This window comes from Cupressus sempervirens, chromosome 2 (assembly GCF_028749045.1).
Source record: "Cupressus sempervirens isolate cs-2001-9-10 chromosome 2, ASM2874904v1, whole genome shotgun sequence".
NCBI classification, from domain to species: Eukaryota; Viridiplantae; Streptophyta; class Pinopsida; order Cupressales; family Cupressaceae; genus Cupressus; species Cupressus sempervirens.
In genome coordinates, this window is record NC_143119.1 from 560,430,493 (window position 1) to 560,439,911 (window position 9,419).

Below are 9,419 nucleotides of genomic sequence, written 5' to 3' on the forward strand. Positions count from 1 at the left end.
ACAAAAACCAATGTTAGCTGAACAATTTTATAATCCAAGGCTCGTATCCATCGATATCGTCGGCACTGGGTCTATATTCAAAGGCCACGGAGAGGTTCCGATAAGAGAAGCTCCCCTGCTCACTTGCACAAACATCCCCAAATGCTAGATGCAAGCTCCCGCACTTAGCATCGCTCTCCAGATCACCGCAATGACACATTGGAACGACAACCGCTGTCGAACAACTCTCGAATTTGTGCAGTTGGAGTGAGAAACGAGAGCCAGATCGGGTCGACGAAAATGGCTAAGCCAGATCGGGTCCGCCAGCATGGCTCGGCCACCATTTTTCGCCGAGAGCTTTCGATATTAAAGCTCCCATGTAGCCGCGATAAGTACACCATGACAAATTGCTAGAGCGCAGAGCACCCATAGCAAATTGCCATTATACCAAGCAACGCCGGAGTGCTAGACAAAGGCTCACGTTTAGATCAAGTTTTAAAACCACCAAAAACACACGCCATGGATCGGCAACCGCTGCCTCACCTTTTCCAAAATTGAGTCATCGGAAAACATGATCTAAAGGAGAGCCGAGGAAAAGCACTGAGATCGCTTCATGCCCCTTTCATTCATTCAACATCAGCATACACCGTTTGAAAACCCAACAATCCGATCCGCCTAGACACCAATGTTGAATCAATGAAAGGGGCATGGGAGAGGCTCGCGGCAACAACCTCTCCTATATAAGCTATTAGTGCGAGGCTCGCTCTGCATTAGAAATCTGCGATAGCGCGGACAACTCCCTTAAAAATCCAATTCAATGAAAAATGTGACCAAACAGCCATCCACGACACCGTTTTTGGAGCTCGCCCAGATCGGCTCGGCCAGAATGGCTCGCGCAGATCGGCTCGGCCAGCATGGCTCACCCAGCCTTGGTGAGAGTACTTCGAATTGTCAAGAACAAAGGCCAATCTAACGTGCAAACTCTGCTACTGCGCAAACATAGGTTGCAATTATAGAGAAATTGCAAGGCCGTCACAATGGCCCGAGGCCAATGCTCCGACTACTAAGTCAATTTTCTCTTGCAATCGCCATGCCGCCGTTCACAGAGAGACCTCCCCAATCACTTGTGACGACGCACAATCCAAGTGCTAGACGCGAGCTCGCCCTTGAAAGGCTGCGTTCCAAGACATCCCGATGACACATTGGAACGACAACCGCTGTCGAACCATTCCCAATGTTGTGCCGATCGAGTTGGCACAGAGGCGACCAAACAGCCATCCACGACACCATTTTTGGAGCTCGGCAAGATCGGCTCGGCCAGAACGGCTCGGACAGCATGGCTCGGCCAGCATGGCTCGGCCAGAACGGCTCGCCCAGATCGGCTCGGCCAGCATGGCTCGGCCAGAATGGCTCGCCCAGATCGGCTCGGCCAGAATGGCTCGCCCAGATCGGCTCGGCCAGCATGGCTCGGCCAGAACGGCTCGCCCAGATCGGCTCGGCCAGAATGGCTCGCCCAGATCGGCTCGGCCAGCATGGCTCGCCCAGATTGGCTCGGCCAGAAGGGCTCACCCAGATTGGCTCGGCCAGAACGGCTCGCCCAGATCAGCTTGGCCAGCATGGCTCGGCCAGAACGGCTCACCCAGATCGGCTCGGCCAGAATGGCTCGCCCAGATCGGCTCGGCCAGCATGGCTCGCCCAGCCTTGGTGAGAGTACTTGGAACCGTCAAGAACAAAGCCCAATCATACATGCAAACTCTGCTATGCGCAAACATAGGTTGCAATTATAGAGAAATTGCAAGGCCGTCACAATGGCCCGAGGCGAATGCTCTGACTACTAAGTCAATTTTCTCTTGCAATCGCCATGCCGCCGTTCACAAAGAGATCTCCCCATTCACTCATGACGAAGCACAATCCAAGTGCTAGACGCGAGCTCGCCCTTGAAAGGCCGCGTTCCAAGACATCCCAATGACACATTGAAACGACAACCGCTGTCGAACCATTCCCAATGTTGTGCCGATCGAGTTGGCACAGAGGCGACCAAACATCCATCCACGACACCATTTTTGGAGCTCGGCCAGATCGGCTCGGCCAGCATGGCTCGGCCAGAACGGCTCACCCAGATTGGCTCGCCCAAATCGGCTCGGCCAGAACGGCTCGCCCAGATCGGCTCGGCCAGCATGGCTCGGCCACAACGGCTCGCCCAGATCGGCTCGGCCAGAACGGCTCGCCCAGATCGGCTCGGCCAGAATGGCTTGCCCAAAACGGCTCGGCAGGATCGGGTCGGCCAGAATGGCTCGCCCAGATCGGCTCGGCCAGCATGGCTCACCCAGATCGGCTCAGCCAGATCGGGACGATGACTTGATGAACGGACTTAGAGATTCGACTTGGTGGGCCGACCTGGCGGGGTGACTTGATGAACGCACTTGAAGGGTCGACTTGGTGGGGTGACTCTATGAACGGACCTAAAGAGTTGACTTGGTGAGAGTACTTGGCGGGGTGACTCGATGAAAGGACTTAAAGAGTCGACTTGGTGAGAGTACTTGGTGGGGCGACTTGATGAACGCACTTGAAGAATCGACTTGGTTAGAGTACTTGGTGGCGCGACTTGATGAACGGACTCAAAGAGTCGACTTGGTGAGAGTACCTGGTGGCTCGACTTGATGAGCAGACTTAAAGAGTCAACTTGGTGAGAGTACTTGGCGAGGTGAACTGATGAACGAACATAAAGAGTCGGCTTGGTGGGAGTACTTGGTGGGCCGACCTGGTGGGGTGACTTTATGGACGGACTTAAAGAGTCGACTTGGTTAGATTACTTGTTCTGGTGACTTGATGAACGGACTTCGAGAGTCGACTTGGTGGGGTGACTTGATGAAAGGACTTAAAGGGTCGACTTGGTGAGAGTACTTGGCGGGGCGACTTGATGAACGGACTTAAAGGGTCGACTTGGCGGGGTGACTTGATGAACGGACCTAAAGAGTTGACTTGGTGAGAGTACTTGGCGGGGTGAACTGATGAACGGACTTAAAGAGTCGACTTGGTGGGAGTACTTGGTGGGCTGACTTGATGAACGGACTTATAGAGTCGACTTGGTGAGAGTAGTTGTTCTGGTGACTTGATGAACGGACTTAAAGAGTCGGCTTGGCGGGGTGACTTGATGAAAGGACTTAAAGAGTCGACTTGGTGGGGTGACTCGATGAACGAACTTAGAGGGTCGACTTTGCGGGGTGACCTGATGAACGGACCTAAAGAGTTGACTTGGTAAGAGTACTCGGTGGGGTGACCTGATGAACAGACTTAGAGAGTCAACTTGGTGAGAGTCCTTGGTGGGCCGACCTGGTTGGGTGACTTCGTGAACTGACTTAAAGAGTCGACTTGGTGGGAGTACTTGGTGGGGTGACTTGATGAACGGACTTCAAGGGTCGACTTGGCGAGGTGACTTGATGAACGGTCCTAAAGAGTTGACTTGGTGTGGTGACTTGATGAAAAGACTTAAAGAGTCGAATTGGTGAGAGTACTTGGTGGGGTGACTTGATGAACGCACTTGAAGGGTCGACTTGGTGGGGTGACTTTATGAACGGACCTAAAGAGTTGACGTGGTGAGAGTGCTTGGTGGGGTGACTTGATGAACATAGTTAAAGAGTCGACTTGGTGAGAGTAGTTGGTCGGGTGACTTGATGAACGCACTCGAAGAATCGACTTGGTTAGAGTACTTGGTGGGGTGACTTGATGAACGGACTTAAAGATTCGACTTGGTGGGCCGACCTGGCGGGGTGACTTGATGAACGGACTTAGAGAGTCGACTTGGTGAGAGTACTTGGTGGGCCGACCTGGCCGGGTGACTTGATGAACAAACTTAAAGAGACGACTTGGTGAGAGTACCCGGTGGGCTGACCTGGTCACGTGACTTGATGAACGGACTTAAAGAGTCGACTTGGTGGGCCGACTTGGCCGGGTGACTTGATGAACGAACTTAAAGGGTCAACTTGGTGGGTCGAACTAGCGGGGTGACTTGGTGAGAGTACTTGGTGGGCTGACCTGGCAGGGTGACTTGATGAACGAACTTAGAGAGTCGACTTTGTGAGAGTACTTGGTGGGTCGAACTGGCGGGGTGACTTGATGAACGAACTTAAAGAGTCGACCTGGTGAGAGAACTTGGTGGGCCGAGCTGGCGGGGTGAATTGATGAACGAACCTAAAGAGTCGACTTTGTGAGAGTACTTGGTGGGCCGACCTGGCGGGGTGAGTTGATGACCGAACTTAAAGGGTCGACTTGGTGAGAGTACTTGGTGGGCCGACCTGGCAGGGCGACTTGATGAACGAACTTAAAGAGTCGACTTGGTGAGAGTACTCGGTGGGGTGACCTAATGAACAAACCTAAAGAGTCGACCTGGTGAGAGTACTTGGTGGGCCGACCTGGCGGGGTGACTTGGTGAGCAAACTTAAAGAGTCGACTTGGTGAGAGTAGTTGGTGGGCTGACCTGGCGGGGTGACTTGATGAACGAACTTAAAGAGTCGACCTGGTGGGCCGACTTGGCAGAGTGACTTCATGAACGAACTTAAAGAGTCCACTCGGTGGGCCGACCTGGCGGGGTGACTTGATGAACAAACTTAAAGAGTCGACTTGGTGAGAGTAATTTGTGGGCTGACCTGGCGGGGTGACTTGATGAATGAACTTAAAGAGTCGACTTGGTGGGGTGACTTGATGAACGCACTTGAAGGGTCGACTTGGTGGGGTGACTCTATGAACGGACCTAAAGAGTTGACTTGGTGGGGTGACTCGATGAAAGGACTTAAAGAGTCGACTTGGTGAGAGTACTTGGTGGCTTGACTTTATGAGCAGACTTAAAGAGTCCACTTGGTGAGAGTGGGCCTAACGGGGCGATGTGGTGAGTGGGCCTAACGGGGCGAGTTGGTGGGGCGACTTGGCGAGTGGTATTAGAGAGCCGACGTGGTGAGGCGACTCGGCGAGTTGGTTCGTTGAGATGACATGGTGAGCTGACTTGGCGAGTCGACCCGGCGAGCAAACTTAAAGAGTCGACTTGGCAACGTACTCGAGCCGACTTGGTGAGGCGACCTGGCGAGCGGGCTCAAAGAGTCAACATGGTGAGGCGACTCATTGAGTCAACATGGTGAGGCGACTCATGGTGAGGAGCTATCCTTGAGGCGACTTGGTGGGCCTACTTGATTAGTCGACTTGGTGAGCCGACCTGACGAGCTGACACGGTGAGCGGGCTTAAAGAGGGGACGACTTGGTGGGGTAACTCGGCAAGCCAACTTATCGAGGCGAGATGGTGAGTCGACTTGGTGAGCTGACTTGGTGAGCGCACTTAAAGAGTCAACTTCGTGAGGTGACTTGGCGAGTTAGCCCGCTGATGCGACTTGGGCGGGCCGACCTGGCGAACGAACTTAAAGAGGCGACTTGGGCGGGCTGACCTGGCGAGCGAACTTAAAGAGTTGACTTGGCAACGCACTTGAACAATCGACTTGGTGAGCTGACATGGTGAGTGGGCTTAGAGAAGCAACTCGGGGGGGGGCGACTTGATGAACGGACTTAAAGGGTCAACTTGGCGGGGTGACTTGATGAACGGACCTAAAGAGTTGACTTGGTGAGAGTACTTGGCGGGGTGAACTGATGAACGGACTTAAAGAGTCGACTTGGTGGGAGTACTTGGTGGGCCGACTTGATGAACGGACTTATAGAGTCGACTTGGTGAGAGTAGTTGTTCTGGTGACTTGATGAATGGACTTAAAGAGTCGGCTTGGCGGGGTGACTTGATGAAAGGACTTAAACAGTCGACTTGGTGGGGTGACTCGATGAACGAACTTAGAGGGTCGACTTTGCGGGGTGACCTGATGAACGGACCTAAATAGTTGACTTGGTGAGAGTACTCGGTGGGGTGACCTGATGAACAGACTTAGAGAGTCGACTTGGTGAGAGTCCTTGGTGGGCCGACCTGGTTGGGTGACTTCGTGAACTGACTTAAAGAGTCGACTTGGTGGGAGTACTTGGTGGGGTGACTTGATGAACGGACTTCAAGGGTCGACTTGGCGAGGTGACTTGATGAACGGTCCTAAAGAGTTGACTTGGTGTGGTGACTTGATGAAAAGACTTAAAGAGTCGAATTGGTGAGAGTACTTGTTGGGGTGACTTGATGAACGCACTTGAAGGGTCGACTTGGTGGGGTGACTTTATGAACGGACCTAAAGAGTTGACGTGGTGAGAGTGCTTGGTGGGGTGACTTGATGAACATAGTTAAAGAGTCGACTTGGTGAGAGTAGTTGGTCGGGTGACTTGATGAACGCACTCGAAGAATCGACTTGGTTAGAGTACTTGGTGGGGTGACTTGATGAACGGACTTAAAGATTCGACTTGGTGGGCCGACCTGGCGGGGTGACTTGATGAACGGACTTAGAGAGTCGACTTGGTGAGAGTACTTGGTGGGCCGACCTGGCCGGGTGACTTGATGAACAAACTTAAAGAGACAACTTGGTGAGAGTACCCGGTGGGCTGACCTAGTCACGTGACTTGATGAACGGACTTAAAGAGTCGACTTGGTGGGCCGACTTGGCCGGGTGACTTGATGAAAGAACTTAAAGGGTCGACTTGGTGGGTCGAACTAGCGGGGTGACTTGGTGAGAGTACTTGGTGGGCTGACCTGGCAGGGTGACTTGATGAACGAACTTAGAGAGTCGACTTTGTGAGAGTACTTGGTGGGTCAAACTGGCGGGGTGACTTGATGAACAAACTTAAAGAGTCGACCTGGTGAGAGAACTTGGTGGGCCGAGCTGACGGGGTGAATTGATGAACGAACCTAAAGAGTCAACTTTGTGAGAGTACTTGGTGGGTCGACCTGGCAGGGTGAGTTGATGATCGAACTTAAAGGGTCGACTTGGTGAGAGTACTTGGTGGGCCGACCTGGCGGGGCAACTTGATGAACGAACTTAAAGAGTCGACTTGGTGAGAGTACTCGGTGGGGTGACCTGATGAACAAACCTAAAGAGTCGACCTGGTGAGAGTACTTGGTGGGCCGACCTGGCGGGGTGACTTGGTGAGCAAACTTAAAGAATCGACTTGGTGAGAGTAGTTGGTGGGCTGACCTGGCGGGGTGACTTGATGAACGAACTTAAAGAGTCGACTTGGTGAGAGTAATTTGTGGGCTGACCTGGCGGGGTGACTTGATGAATGAACTTAAAGAGTCGACTTGGTGGGGTGACTTGATGAACGCACTTGAAGGGTCGACTTGGTGGGGTGACTCTATGAACGGACCTAAAGAGTTGACTTGGTGGGGTGACTCGATGAAAGGACTTAAAGAGTCGACTTGGTGAGAGTACTTGGTGGCTCGACTTTATGAGCAGACTTAAAGAGTCCACTTGGTGAGAGTGGGCCTAACGGGGCGATGTGGTGAGTGGGCCTAACGGGGCGAGTTGGTGGGGCGACTTGGCGAGTGGTATTAGAGAGCCGACGTGGTGAGGCGACTCGGCGAGTTGGTTCGTTGAGATGACATGGTGAGCTGACTTGGCGAGTCGACCCGACGAGCGAACTTAAAGAGTCGACTTGGCAACGTACTCGAGCCGACTTGGTGAGGCGACCCGGCGAGCGGGCTCAAAGAGTCAACATGGTGAGGCGACTCATTGAGTCAACATGGTGAGGCGACTCATGGTGAGGAGCTATCCTTGAGGCGACTTGGTGGGCCTACTTGATTAGTCGACTTGGTGAGCCGACCTGACGAGCTGACACGGTGAGCGGGCTTAAAGAGGCGACGACTTGGTGGGGTAACTTGGCAAGCCAACTTATCTAGGCGAGATGGTGAGTCGACTTGGTGAGCTGACTTGGTGAGCACACTTAAAGAGTCAACTTCGTGAGGTGACTCGGCGAGTTAGCCCGCTGATGCGACTTGGGCGGGCCGACCTGGCGAACGAACTTAAAGAGGCGACTTGGGCGGGCTGACCTGGCGAGCGAACTTAAAGAGTTGACTTGGCAACGCACCTGAACAATCGACTTGGTGAGCTGACATGGTGAGTGGGCTTAGAGAAGCAACTCGGCGGGGCGACTTGGCGAGCACACCTGCTGGGGCAAGGTGGTAAAACGACTAGGTGATTCAACTTGGTGAGCTGACTTGGTGAGCGAACTTAAGGGGTCGACTTGGTGAGGCAACCTGAATAGTCGACTCGGTAAGGTGACTTGGGGAGCCGACATGGTGAGCGGTCTTAAAGAAGAGGCGACCTGGTGGGGAAACCTGGTGAGGCGAGACGGTAAGTCATCTTGGTGAGCCGGCTTGACGAGCTGTGAGTGGACTTAAAGAGTCAATTCTTGATTTGGCAAAGACCACATGGTTAGATGACTTGGTGAGCCGACCTGGCTAGCAAAATTGGCAAGCAAACTTATAGAATCGACTTGCTGTCCCCAGCCAGGATCGCACGCCTGGGTCGACCCAACTTGGGTCACCCGACTAGGTCAACCCATCTCCGTCGCCCCAGCCTCGGGCGACCCGACTGGGTCACCAAAGTGGGTCGGCGAGTGGAAAAAAAAAAAAAAACAAAAAAAATCATGAGAGGCCCTGTACAGCGAAAAGCGCTAAATTTTGCGCATTACAAAAAAAAAAAAAAAAACAAGTTACCCGCTTTTGGATCACGCACAAGTTTCAGTTCACGTATTGCCGAGCCGACTCGAGGCGTTACGCCTAGCTAGCCGGATTCGAGGTAGGGTAGCCGAAACGATTCGATTTGAGAATTTTCTTTATAAAAAGAGATCATGATAGGCCTCGTAAGGCAAAAAAGAATGAAATTTTGGTAGTTAAAAAAAAAACGTTACCCAGTTTTGGATCGCGCACAGGCCTCGGGTCACGTAGCATCGAGGTGCCCTGGGTGACATGATTCGAGCGAAAAGTCGACGGTGGCATGAGTCGTGCAAAAACATTGGAGGCCATTAAGGCTCGAGGCGCTTCGAGTCGAGGTTGCCAAGGCGGGTCGGGTTGAAAACTTTGGGCGTTAACCAAAAAGAAAAAGTTAACCGCTTTTGCATCATGTACACGGCTCGGGGCACTTAGAATCAAGTCGAGCATGGTGACATGAGTCGTCGCTGAGGACGCTTCTACAAACTACAATTCGATAGGCGCGGCCATCGATTTTCATGCTGGGCTCTTCCCGGTTCGCTCGCCGTTACTAGGGGAATCCTGGTAATGTTCTTTTCCTCTGCTTATTGATATGCTTAAACTCAGCGGGTACTCACACCTGACTTGGGGACGTGGTAGAGATGCAGCAATGCCCGCACTGCAGCGGGCCGCTGAGCCCAGAATAAAGTTCCTCGCGAGGAATCGTTCGATCGGCGCAAACCAACGCCGGCCTTTGCGAGCCACCGCTCGTCGCGACGGATCGACGGACCTCGTGCTCATTTCAGCCGACCGCGCGCCACTTGCGGACACGGACGGCCATCTCCGCTCC